Below are 14,562 nucleotides of genomic sequence, written 5' to 3' on the forward strand. Positions count from 1 at the left end.
ATAGCTACTTATCAACACATGCAACAGTTTACAGAACAACAGACATAATGATGCACAAATTAAGACAGTTTAGTCACTAACCCATGCACTCAGTGAGACACATTTAATAGCTCACTCATACAGTCAGTCATGCACCTACTAAATCCTTCATCCAGACACTTATACATCCACTCATTCTTCAATATGTAAGAGATATTTTAACTTTACAGAAACATACAGTCACTGGATGTTGTCATCAGTCATGTCATTTGAGATGTCATCAGTGATGTCATCAGTGATGTCACTGACCATGTCATGAATGATGTAATATGTGACATCATCAGCAGTGGATTGCGGGTGCGCGATATATAGTTAGTGCAACTAACTATATATGGAATTTCAATGGTTTTGTGCGAGTAAAATAAGGTTTTGTAAATGCGAATTCCTAACTATATATGGTCTATAACCTATGGTTTTTTCATTGAATTTCAATGGTTTTTTAAATGTAAATTTCTAACTATATATGGTCTATAACCTATGGTTTTTTCAGTGAATTTCATTGGTTTTTTAAAAGCTAACATCTGTAGCTGTAAAATGTATTATTCTTTAAATCCCAAAATATATATAGATATTTATTGATAATTTTTTTAAAATATTTTTTTCTTCGCTTCTAGTTCGCGAACCGGGAAGCTTTCCGTTAGCTCATCTTGATGCCGCGATCTAGTCCGCGAACCGGTCAACGTTACGTTAGCGGAACAGTGACGCGTCGCGGAAGCGCGACATATCACGTTATCGCGTAATGCGTCTAATGACGCGTCGCGTTAGCGCTCCCGGAAGTGCTCCGGACCGCGGTCATTTGCATAGCAGTTGACACCAGAACTGTTTTCAAATTGAAAACCGACAACATCTTCAACAGAATCCACTTTCTTTCTGCTAACAACTTTCGGTTCATTGACTTTTAGTCTTTTTGCAACAACCTCCCTACTATTACTACTATTTCTACGTTTCCGGCCTACCACACGTTTCTCAAACAAAGGATATTGAGGCAAATGTGGCGCATACTCTCTTCTTAACCTATTGTATTCCTTAACACAATCTAGATCCGCACAAATGTTTGTGACATCACAGTCAATCAAGTACAATCCCGATAAAGTTCTAACTCGCGACAATGCCACATATGCCATACCCTCCTTGAACACTGAACTGCCAATATTCACCAATGCACAGTCTACACTTAAACCTTGCGATTTATGGATTGTCACCGCATATGCCAAGCAAACAGGAAACTGTTTACGGCGAACATATAAGTCTTTAACAAGCAAAAACCTAGCAGAACAACGAGCAATTTTCTGTACTTCCTCAATGCCATCAAATTTAATTCGTAAAAATTCTATTCCATCTCTATTTCTGTATTTCTCAAAATCAACAACATTACCCATTGATCCATTTACCAGACCTCTTTCTACATGTAAATTCCGTCTCAAAATGATTCGGCAATTTAAACACACATTCAGAGTCTTTTCAAAACCCGCTGTCTTAGATATAGTCTTCTCTAATGAATCCAATTTTGATTTCAAATTATCTGACAAAATAATTGTTGATCCCATATGCTCTAATTTGTCGATAGCTTCAAGTTTCACAATCTCTTGCTTTTCTAAATTCAACATTTTGTTGTTGAAGATGGCACATTCTGCAAGAGTTGGCATGAGACATATCCCGGATTTCTTCTCAGTAATTTTCTGAAAAATATTCTCAGGCACAATCTCTTGTTTGGGATACAAATTTGACAGTAACCGTGCATTTAAAGCTTCTTTCCCATACTCGGTCACTTTTCCAATTCTAATATCTTGTAGAATATTCTTGTAATCTTCATCCTTTGCCTGACGCATATTTTGATGCAGTTCTGCATAATTGAAGTTTAACCATATATTGACGTTGCCAATGCTCCCTAGGCACTTCCTGGTATCTTCATGCGTGAGTATTTTGAACACAGGTTGACCTTTTACTGGTGTCAGCTGTAGAAGATCTCCGAAAACAATAATGTGTTTCCCACCAAATAAGACATCATATTCAGTTTTAAGTACTTCTTGCATTCTCAAATGCACAAAGGCAAGCATGACATTGGAAACCATGCTTACTTCGTCAATGATAAGTAGTTTCATTTTCCTCAAGACTCTTGAAACTTCACAGCAAGCATCTCCAGATAACTTGTTGTATTGTAATTTGTTGTCATGCTCCACCGGCAGCATCAATAGACGATGCAAAGTAATACCTTTAATATTATGTGCTGCCAGTCCAGTAGGAGCGGTGACAACACAAGACAGCGATGACTCAGTCCTTTCCTGCAAATAACAAGAGATTGCTTTAATGAGGAAACTTTTTCCAGTTCCCGCTTCTCCACTCACGTACAGTCGGACAGGCTTCAACGACGTACACGAGCACTCTTTCTTCTCATGACTTAATCCGTGCTCAATTTCCTTGGTAACTTCATCATATATTTTCCTCTGCTCAACGTTGAGTTGTTTTTCCAAGTCTTGTAAGTTAACTGAATCCTCCTGAGCATGTGCCATGGCTCTTTCTACTTCATTCATAGCAGTGGCAGCTTCATTTTCGATAATAGGTCCTCCAAGTGGATCTTGACTCAATGAAACAGAACTCTGACTGTCCTGAGAACTGTCTCTGGCAATCTCGGCTGCAATCGTTGCTTCCTGCTCAATTTCCAAAGTTAGCATTTCTTGATATTTAGAAAAAGCAGGACATTCTATGGACTCCTTGGCTGCATTGAAAGAGTCTTCGTAACAGAGGAAATCTCCAAGCAGTTCCTCTTCTGCACGCCAAGGCTTGAAAAGTTGCAAAAGTGCTAAATAGAAAAACTCCTTTTTTTCTGGAGATTCGCCACTTAATTTTCGATGGTTTACTAATTGGCATTTTCTTTGCTTGACCAGGCATCCCTCACTTCCAATTACAGCATACACTCCTTTCTCAATATCTTCTTTGATGTTCCTCTTGAATATATAATTTTGGAGAACCTCATATAGACAAACATTCTCAAGGTGACTGCTTCGATTTGGATAATATGTATCCAACATGTTGGTCTTCAAAATGTCGGTACTGTTTGGTTCCTTTACTGCCAAATACTCAATTTCCCGAACAGGTTTTAGAACTCGATTTCGCGTTGCAGCAAGACCAAGACTCGCCCAAACGAGACTCCTGGATTTGGCATAGAGACTTGCTGAAGACAATCGATCAGAACATTCGTAAGCTCCGATTTCTCGATGCGACAACATCTTCAGACTGAAACTGTACAACTTCTTGCTGAGGCTCTTTTCATGGGAAATGTCCTCCCACATATCCTTCAGTTCGGTCTTTTCTTTTTTGGTGATGTAAGATGTCACATACCGAGCCACTGCCATACAGTTGTCAGCCACAAACTGTATATCCATGTTCGCATTCCACATGGACAAAATCACTGGGTTGTAGTCATTGATGTACTTGGACTCTTCGTTCCTTTTCAAATTGTATGTATTCTTGGGTGATTTCCTCGTCACATTATGTCGCAGCGAAGACATCAAACTGTTCACTCTTCCTTTAGAAATCACCGGTCGTGGAAAGTTGAAACGACATTTGGTGTAGAACTTGTCCTTGTTTCTGAATTTACGACGACAGTACTTCCCACAACGATGGCTTTGGAAACGTAGAACTTGTTCTCTTAGACTTTTCTTCTCCGTTGCGTTTGGAACAGCACATGTAGAATACTGTTCGATGAAATTCATCACTAAGTCATCCGGATCTGTTCCAAATTTAGGTGCATCCTTGATCCACAGCAACATATGTATATGAGGGGCACCTCTTGCTTGATACTCCTTTCTCCAGAAGAAATCCAACACCTCTCCAAGAGGTGGATTCTTTTTATTTGTGATGAAAGACATCATAGCTTCAAATCTATGATTGAAGTACCTGCATACATTCACAGGATCCAAAGAACACAGTTCTCCAGGTGTCTTGAATTCAATGTTTTCAATATTTCCATTTGCCTCTCGTAGAAATTCAAGTAAGTCATCCCAGCCATACTCAGCACAGCTCAGAGTGAGGAACCATGTCGGAGTTCCTAAGTTCCTCAGCATACATTTTAAATCACCATGACGACGGTACCAGTACTCATTAGTACCACGCTGACACGCCATGAGATTAATTAAGTGAGAATCCAAAATACTGTCTTGGACATTGACTTTATGCATAAAGTCACTTGCCGAGATGTTTCGCATCTGTATACCACTTTTTAAGATATGGTTCACTGCATATGAAAGTCCAGACAGATCGCTTTCAAACAGGAGATGAAACAAATAGGGAATGCATTGCCGAAACCTAGGATCTTCTGCATACAATCGTAAAGTCCGGTATTCAGACGCAGGAATTTCACGAGGTCGCTCATCATATCTTCCTCCTTGACCTGTGGGAAATAGCTGTGGGAAACACCGAGCTTCCAAACTTTCCTCCCAAACACTAATGGGACTCCCTTTGGCTTGTTTCATTTGAAACAACTCAATAGCATTCCCCATGACTTCCTTGGAATGCAAAGGATGAACACTATAATGTTCATATATTTCTTCACTTTTAGAGGCCTCTAGTTTCTCAATTTGGCCAGCACACAAATCGCTATCCTCTTCATCACTTACTTCCTCTTCTGCAACATATACATTCTTATAGTACTTATTATTTTTCTTCAAATACACTGTTGCCTTTTTGACTTTCCTAACATCCACTAAATCTTGCCATATTTTCTTATTCTTTGTCGGAACCCCATTAACCAAGATAACCAGAGGTTCCTCTTCCACTTTTTCTATTCCAATTGTGTTAATGTTTTTGTTCAAATCTAGAGGCAAATAAACAACTCTTCCCTTTAATCCTCTCTGTAAATCTGCTGGAGGCAACTTCCCTGTCTTTGGCTCCATTCTTACAATAGCCTGAAAGGGATGGATACTTTGAATCAAAATAGATTCATAAGTATTTAAATCCTTCAATTCAGAAGGAATCTCAACCAATTCCAGATTATTATGAACTGCCCTAGCAGGCATCTGGTTTTGGTTTAATTTATTACAACAATAAGTACACACACGTTGATCCGATCCCAAATCAAAATAATTTTCTACCATCAAGTATGTGGCTAAATCCTTCCATTCACTATTATTTTCCCTTTCACTTTTTGCATATAAATCCACTACCTTAGTCTGATTCTTATAATAAGTGCGTCGACAACATACACAAGTGAAATTAGGCCTCTCACTTGATTTCATCTGAAACGTGGCAATTTCCTTCTGAAAATTATCTGTACTGGAAACCTGTACATTATCTTCCACATTACCCTCTACTTCAGGGTCAATTTGAACATTCTCATCTTTACTACCAAAGTAACAAAACTCAATTTCTTCACAAAGATTCTTCACATCTATTTCAGAACCATGCAAAAGAGCAGCACATAACTGTTTAAGCATAATTGCTGGACTCTTAGCATAATACAACATTCTCACTAAATTTCTCACTTTATTATGATGCACTGCTAGCATCCTGAAATGATGAAAAACACTCTGGCATACTCTCCTGGAAAGACAAGCCAGTGAATGACCACGCAAACCTGTCATTTGTCTCACTCTGCAAGGATCTAAATTTTGCAACAACTTCATTTTCTGCTTCAAACTTTTCTTATTAAATGTCCGTATAAAATCACAAAGCAAATTGATGGAAACCTGTCGCACACTGCAAATAGAACTACACTTCCAAATGTACACAGGACCCTTAGGACGTCTTCCTAAAACCTCATCACTTAGCGCCTCTTCTGTCTCTGTTGTCACAAGTTGTTCTTTTTCAACTGGACAACCATCCTTCACTTCATAAGCTCGACCATTGATGTCAACTGCATGCACCAAATCATTATCCTGAAAATAAGTCTCTTCATTAAAAAATGCCTCAGAACTTGAACTATGCATCCATTCTCCAGAAAAAACTTCACAAAAGTTAGTACGATTTACTACTCTCTTCCATCTACTTTTTGTTTTGAAATCAGAAATTACCTTGCTTAGTTTCCTAATTCTATTAATTACCAAAATAAACAACTTTCGCTTGATTTCAAAAGCATGATCAATAATTTTCTCTACATTTTTCTTCTTCCTATAAAATGCCGCTTTCTGTTGGCCTTTCTTTTTAATATTTTTCAATAAATTAACTAATATCCTATTACGGAACATTCGTTGTCGAATGTCCCTAAACTGTTGTTTCCTTCTACTATCATGCACAGAGTTATCTCTTCCTCTACCAGTAACATTTGTGATGTGTCTCTCCTTTCCATTTAAATTACTTTTTTTTTGGTGAACAGACACATTTTTTTGTGCAAAATTTTTTTTACTACAAATATTTCTTAAGAATGATTTCGTGCTCTTACCCGGCCCTTTCTTGGTGTTTTGACAAGTATTTGGGGAAGAGGACTGCTGCAATAAAACATCATCCTGCTGTCTTTGACGTTTTCTAGCCTTTCGTATTCGACTTCTGGAAGGCATTTTCCAAACTATGAAAGAATCTGCAGTTGAATCTGTGAAAAAATATAATATAAAATGTTATTAACCACTATTACCAAACAGTAAATAAATAACAGTCATCTAAAACTTAATGCCGTACTAATTATTTAACATAGCAAATATTTTCCACCAGCACTGCATCACAAAAATGACACTCAATGGTACAAAACAGGCATACAACACTCATAAATCACTCCCTAATATTTTAAATCATTAATTCAGGATGACGATAAGATGTAGCCTATCTAAAGGTTTGTTTAGGCCCAGATCTTTGGACTGGGGTGAATGTGTGTCATTGATCCACATTCAGTCCATCACCTGTTTTGTTTATTTGAGGTGAGGCCAACACATGGTTGCAGATAAGATTTTCACTGAAAAAAAACCAAGGTAAAAAAACATGTGAAGGCCTACCAATGAAGTAAATCATTAAATGAAAACCAATACATTTCTGGGAATATGCACTACTAGTGCTTCATAAGATGTTTTGGGTCATATTTATAAGTTATTTGAGTATCTAGTATGCTATTTTACATTCTTCATGGTGCAAATTTATTGTAAATACGCTCCCACCTGCGGGTGGCAAATTTAGATTTTGATTATGGGAGTTAGATAGGCATGTTAATAATTTCCCAAAAATGGTATATAACCCCAAACAACCTTTGTAGCAAATGCTCTTAGCCATGTTATCCACCTCCCATTGGATAACATGGCTAAGAAGTGCTTGCAAATGTGATAAAAAAAGGCCTGCAATGCATGAATATCGCAGAAAAATCAGCGATATTCATGCATTTTCCAGCAAATGCTCTTAGCCATGTTATCCACTTCCTATTAAATAACATGGCTAAGAACTGCTCAGGGCACCATGAGGAACGCTTTCCATTTAAAAAGGGAAAAATAACATCAAAGACACTAAAATGCCTTCTAAATATGAACCCAAACAACCTATGAAGCAATGTGGAAAAAACTGCCGCAATGCATGAATATAGCAGAAAAATCAGCGACATTCATGCATTTTCCAGCAAATGCTCTTAGCCATGTTATCCACTTCCTATTAAATAACATGGCTAAGAACTGCTCAGGGCACCATGAGGAACGCTTTCCATTTAAAAAGGGAAAAATAACATCAAAGACACTAAAATGCCTCCTAAATATGAACCCAAACAACCTATGAAGCAATGTGAAAAAAAACGGCCACAATGCATGAATATAGCAAAAAAATCAGCGATATTCATGCATTTTCCAGCAAATGCTCTTAGCCATGTTATCCACTTCCTATTAAATAACATGGCTAAGAACTGCTCAGGGCCCCATGAGGAACGCTTTCCATTTAAAAAGGGAAAAATAACATCAAAGACACTAAAATGCCTTCTAAATATGAACCCAAACAACCTATGAAGCAATGTGAAAAAAAACGGCCACAATGCAAGAATATAGCAGAAAAATCAGCGATATTCATGCATTTTCCAGCAAATGCTATTAGCCATGTTATCCACTTCCTATTAAATAACATGGCTAAGAACTGCTCAGGGCCCCATGAGGAACGCTTTCCATTTAAAAAGGGAAAAATAACTTCAAAGACACTAAAATGCCTTCTAAATATGACCCCAAACAACCTATGAAGCTCTAACAGTACATATCCTGAAATTTAATTCATTTCAAAATTCGTTTTTAAACACAGCATATAAATCAATTGTATACCTGCATTCATGAAGAAATAACTAAAAATGTCCTTGAGACACATGAAAGTGTTTTCTGGAATGCCCTAGCACCATTTTTGGGACACTATTAACATGGCTAGGTAACTCCCATAATCAAAATCTAAATTTGCCAAGCACAAGTGGGAGCGTATTTACAAGACACTTGCCCCATGAGGAACACTTTACATTTTAAAAGGCGAACACAACATCTTAGACACTCAAATACCTTATAAATATGGCCCAAAACAACCTATAAAGCTCTAGCAGTACATATCCAGAAATGTAATTGATTTCTTAAATCGTTTTTAAAAGCAACATATCTGTTTCAGCTTACATAACAGACCATGAAATGGCCTCCATGTATTACAATATCTTGTGTTACTGCATGCCAGAATGTTACACCAAATATGCAATTATAATTTCTCTATGAAACTAATTCTATTAGTATATCACTAGAGACAAAACCACATTTTAAAAACACAGCTTTCTTCATCATTTTCTCCTTAAATCATACTATTCTCTATCTAAATTAAATAAATCTTTTCTCACCTTAGCAAATATTTTTTGAGTTTTGAAAACAGTCTCAGAAATACACCAAATTGTCTTCAGCAGAAGAAAAAGGATGCACTCCAAAGGCTGCAGCTATTGAAAGCACAGAAATACAGATATTCTTTTCACATATCTCTCATATTAGCCAATCATACCTCTTCCCTCACTTTTTTCAAATCAAAACCCTTCCCCCCTCTGCCCTGTCTGCCTTGTTTCCATAGCAACCACCTCCTGGAAGACCTCTCATGTTTGCAAATTCACAAAACAATGTTTCAATTGAACTCTGAACTCTCAGTGCACCTGCGTATCCAGTGCAATCTTTCATTAATTGTTTCTTCCTTGACCATTCAAATTACATCTTTCAAAGAACACATCCATGCACCCTAACTTTCTGTTTTCCGAAATGGAAATGCACCAATCACTGCTAATGAATCATTAGCATAGTAAAACCACAGTTTTTTTTCTTTAGAAACTCCTACTGTTTCAACTGCCCTTTCATTACCACACTTCATCTGACTGCAGAACAACCTTCTTCCACCATGTTTAACGTCTGGATTGTTGGACATAGTTACATCCACTGGGCTCAAAGGTATGCTGAGAGCAGAAATTTACACAACCTCAATTTACAAGATGTGGAAATTAACTGGTTGGGCCAAAGAGGATTAAAATGTCACCAATTGATTCCATTGGTGAAAACCTTTATGCATTTGCCAAAACCTGACCTGTTAATAGTGCACTGTGGAGGTAATGATTTGGGCACTTTGACAGGGGTAGGTCTGGAAATGCTTTTAAAGGACACCTTGGCGCAATTAATGGCACTTTTTCCTCAAACTGCCTTGGTATATTCCAATATATGCCAAAGACAGAAATGGAGGTGGTCCAACCAATTTTGTCCACAAATTGAGAAAGCGAGGAAGCATGTAAACAAATCTGTTTCAGCTTACATGAGAGACCATGGAATGGGCTCTCTGTACAACAACAACTTGCGTTACTACATGCAAGATATCTACAGAGGAGATGGAGTTCACTTCTCAGATGAGGGCAACAGAATTTTCATTCTGAATTTAAGACTGTGCATTGGTACCTACTTATAAGTACCTAAATGTACCATAAACCCAAAAGCTCTTCTCAGAGCTACCCTACATCTGATCACTCACAATTATTATTTTTCTCTAACTTTTTTCACTAATTTTCCACAAAATTCGCTCCCCGGAGCGCTACCCGGTTCGCTAACCGAAAGCTAACCTCGCGGAATTTTTTTAAAAAACATTTTTTTTCCCGCACATATAAGCCTCCTCAGCCACGCTCAGAAAACCTAGGGGGTCAAGATAAGTCTACCATGACCCCTTCTACCCATTCTAAACATTATTTGCCCTCCATCTTGTATCTTAATGCGAACGAAACACAAAATGGTGGACTCCCGTGACGCTTAAGGTTCGCTAACCGGGCAGCTTCCCGGAAAGCGGTCCTAAAAAAAGGCGGGAAAGTAATTTACAGAAAAACGACTAGAGACACTCTCACCAAATATAGATTAGCTCATACTACATAACAATCCCTTCCATTCTCACAAATTTCATTGAAATTCCATTTAGCCATTTAGCCTGTAGACCTCTCCAAGTACCGTGAGGTAAATTACTTCACAAAACACATCTGAATTGTTGGAATTGACAACCAATGAAAATGTTACTTTCATTTTCTACTTTTATTACCTGACATTTGATTGGTTATATACCTGTATATATATAAAGGGAGAGAAGGAAACACAGCCATTTTGACTACTACTTCTTGTTGTACCTCCTATTTCAAAAGCTTCAAAAAACTTCAACTTCTTTGTGAAGGTAAGTTATAATTTAATATATTGTGCACTATGACTTAATATAGTAGACTTTTTCTGCTAGATATACACTATCCCTCTGTAGTAGTAATGTATTTAGATAGACTTCTCTGTTATAGTTATCAATGGAGTAAGGCTTGTCTTGGTTAAATCACATACACTTTTTTATAGTCCTATTTCCACTCTCATACTATACACTGCCAAAAGATAAATTCACTGATAAAAACTGCCTATCTAAAATTAATCCCAACAGTGCCCTATCTCTACTAATATATATTTTCTTATTCAAAATTTCAGGCAAAATGGAAGGCGAACAACAAGTTTCATTTTCGATTGAACTGAAGGAGAACAGCCAAGACAAACTTGATGACTTTATGGATGACAGTAGAGACCACGAACTTCTACAATGTGTTGAAGCAGTAGACAACTTGCTTCAAAATGAAAAACAATTACACCCTATAATAAATTATGACATTTCTGACAATGAAATGTTAGAAAATTTAATAAAATATGAAACACAATCATAATAAAAAAAAAATAAACAAAGAAAACAAAAAAAAACAAGAAAAACAACAAACAATTAACATACAGTATTAGAAAAGTCTTTCATTCTTTTATCCATAAAGTTCGCTGCCCAGAAAGCAGCCAGGGGCCATTCGTCTATGCGTGGACATGAGGCTCCCCAACACAGCCGTCAAGCGCGAAAGGCATATCACCCCCACCATGGACGATATAATAGCGGACCTTAACGGGGCAAAGTGGTTTTCGAAGCTGGATCTCAATTCGGGTTATCACCAGCTCGAGTTGGAGCCAGCCAGCAGATACATCACCACCTTTTCGACGCACGTAGGGCTGCGTCGCTACACCCGGCTCAGCTTTGGTGTCTCCTCCGCGGCGGAGGGCTTCCAAAACGCCATTCGTGAGGTGCTATCGGGACTAAGGGGAGTGATTAACCTCAGCGATGATATTCTAGTGTACTCCACAACCCTAGAAGAGCATCACGTCAACTTGAGGGCAACCTTGCAAAGACTCGCGGACAGCGGCCTGACTCTCCACCGAGCCAAATGCGCTTTCTACCAAGAGTCGGTGGACTTTTTCGGATACACTTTCACGAGAGAGGGCCTGAAAGTTGACCCCAAGAAAGCAGAAGCGATCAAGGCAGCCAGCACCCCCCGAAACCCAACTGAAGTACGCAGTTTCTTGGGCATGGCCACATACTGTGGCCGGTTCATACCCAACCTGGCCGCCCTTGCGGAACCCCTCAGGACCCTCACCCGAGCCGATCAGAAATGGGACTGGACCAACGCCGCGAACAAAGCGTTCCAAACCATTAAGGCCAGTCTCCTGGATAACACCACAATGGCCTACTTCCAGCCACGACGGCGGACCAAGCTAATCGTTGACGCCAGCCCTGTGGGACTGGGAGCCGTTCTGCTACAAGAATACAGGCCCGAGGAGTGGAAACCAGTTGCCTACGCCAGCAAGGCGCTGACGGACACAGAGACCAGGTACGCCCAAATAGAAAGAGAAGCCCTGGCCATCAAGTGGGCGTGCCAGCATTTACATCTCTACCTCTGCGGGCAAGAATTCACGGTGGTCACAGATCACAAGCCTCTTCTACCCCTCTTTGCGGGGACGTCACGGCTAGCTCCCCCACGCATTGAACGGTGGGCAGTCCAGCTGCAGGGCTACCACTTCAAAATCGTGTTCCGGCCAGGGGCCCACATCCCAGCCAATTACCTGTCCCGGCACCCGGATGTCATCACTCAGCGACCGCCCACAGAGGAAGGAGAGGAGGTGGAAGAGATTGTCCACATGATCACGCAGGCCGCGTGTCCGGAGAACATGTCACTCAAAGAAATCGGAGACGCCACTGCAGAAGACGAGACTCTGACGAGAGTCCGCCGTGCCCTCGAGGAGAATCGTTGGGCCCATTTTCTCGATGGCGCATCTAGCTTCCGGCCGGAAGTGAGCCACGCCAGACAGCAACTGTGGCAGATACGCAGCGAACTGAGTGTGGGAGATGAAGGAGTTATACTGCGAGGGCACCTTATCGTCATGCCGGAAAGCCTCTAACAAAGAGCTCTGAGTCTAGCACATGTGGGGCACCAAGGCATGGCCAAGACAAAGGCACGATTAAGGAGCAAGGTGTGGTTTCCGGCGAGGGACAGCCAAGTGGACGCCATGATACAGTCCTGCCACGCCTGCACGATCACTGGTGGAGAACCCGTCCCGGCGCCCGTAATCACAGAGGAAGCACCTCAGACACCATGGACACAACTCAGCATAGACTTCGGCAGCTTCCCGGACGGAAGACACATGCTAGTGTTAGTAGACTCGTTCTCAAAATTCCCAATTGTGGAAGTCATAGCATCTACCGCATTCCCACAAGTCAAGAAAGTGCTAAACCGCGTGTTCGCCACGATGGGGCTCCCAGAGGAAATCAAGTCCGACAACGGGCCCCCCTTTCAAGGGAGAGAATTTCAGTCGTACCTGGAGGCCCTCCGGATCAAACACAGAAAGATCACCCCGCTGTGGCCCCAGGCAAATGGGGAAGTTGAGAGACTGATGCGAACAATAAATAGGGCCCTCTGGATAGCGGTGGACAATGGCGAAGACCTGGAGGCAGCCCTTGACCAATTCCTAGGAGCATACCGTCAGACGCCTCACTCAACAACCAAGTGCGCTCCCTCCCACGTGTTGTTCAAGCGGGCTCCCAGGGACAGCATCCCAACTGCTAGCACATGGGTGCCAGAAGAGAGAAATGCCGAGGCTACCCAAGCCCGAAGACAGACCACAAACATCAAGGCAAGCGCGTATCGTCACGCCAAGGAACCGGACATTAAGGAAGGGGACGTGGTGGTCGTCAAAGATCGCCATCCTGGCTGGAAGTTCTGAACTCCGTTCAGGCCCGAAGTGTGGGTAGTGGACAAGGTCCAAGGGACAATGGTCACCGCGAAGAGAGACGGACAGGTCGTGACAAGAAACATATCATTCTTCAGGAAAGCGACCGAAGCAGCCGAAGGGCACAGGAGAGAGGAAGGAGCGGAACCAGGAGAAATCGAAGACCTGGACTTCTACAGCTTCCCTAGTCCGACAACAGTGCCATTACCGGGTGATATCCAACCAAGGCCAACACCACCTAGCCTTGGCACCGAGCAAAGCCAACCAAGGGCAGCTGAGGCGAGCGCAGGTCCAAGGGCAACCCCGGCTGGGGTTGTCGAACCACCATGGACCCGGAATCACCGATACAGTCTGAGGCCCAATCCGAGGCCTAGCCAGCGGATGAGAGACTTTGCCTGGGCATCGCCCTAAACTGAAATCCCGGAGCGTGCCAGCCGAAACAGAACTAAAACAAAGGAGGGATGTAGAGAGCCACCCGGGCTCTCTCGCAAAATGTATCTTTTCCCCCACGCACGCGCGCACAACCCCGGGGCGGGCTCGCGCCGGGGTATAAATAAACATGCGGAAGACCGCTCGGGGTCTTTCCGGCTAACTGCTATTACGAGTCTGTGTCAGTTCGTATATGGTTGTGTTGCCACGTGCGAGGCCTTACCTGGAACGCCACACACAGGAGCCTAGTTTTCAGAAATGTCTGGGTCTGGTAGGTTTCTCTGCATGCTGGCTGAGCTAGGACCCGAAATCTATAGCTTGCCAGGTTTAATGTCTGGGTCTGGTAGGTTTCCTTGGGTGCTGGCTGAGATGGGGCACCACATTCACAACCACTCAAGTTGCAAAACAATGGTCGTTTTTGGGTGGAACCTTTGATTTGTCCATGTGGTGTTTTGGGCTCTTTACTGTCACAAGTGCAAGGCCCACTCATACAAGTAAGGTACCGTTTTTGATGGGTGACGTGGGGGAATGCTGGGTGGAAGTAAATTTGTGGCTCCCAGCAGATTCCAAAGCTTCCTCTCGGAGACATAAGGAAAACGCC

This window comes from Lissotriton vulgaris, chromosome 4_1 (assembly GCF_964263255.1).
Source record: "Lissotriton vulgaris chromosome 4_1, aLisVul1.2, whole genome shotgun sequence".
NCBI classification, from domain to species: Eukaryota; Metazoa; Chordata; class Amphibia; order Caudata; family Salamandridae; genus Lissotriton; species Lissotriton vulgaris.